Source organism: Suricata suricatta, chromosome 9 (genome assembly GCF_006229205.1).
Source record: "Suricata suricatta isolate VVHF042 chromosome 9, meerkat_22Aug2017_6uvM2_HiC, whole genome shotgun sequence".
NCBI lineage: Eukaryota > Metazoa > Chordata > Mammalia > Carnivora > Herpestidae > Suricata > Suricata suricatta.
In genome coordinates, this window is record NC_043708.1 from 126,722,193 (window position 1) to 126,722,520 (window position 328).

Sequence of the window (328 nt, forward strand, 5' to 3'; positions counted from 1 at the left end):
TCTGACTGGAGTGAGGTGGTATCTCAGTGTGGTTTTGATTTATGTTTCCTTGATGATGAGTGATGTTGAGCATCATTTTATGTGCCTGTAGGCCATCTGGATGTCCTCTTTGGAGAAGTGTCTGTTCATGTCTTGTGCCCATTTCTTCACTGGGTTATTTGTTTTGTGGGTGTGAAGTTTGGTGAGTTCCTTGTAGATTTTAGATACTAGCCCTTTATCTGATATGTCGTTTGCAACTATCTTTTCCCATTCTGTCGGTTGCCTATTAGTTTTCTTGATTGTTTCCTTTGCCTTGCAGAAGCTTTTTATCTTGATGAAGTCCCCAAGG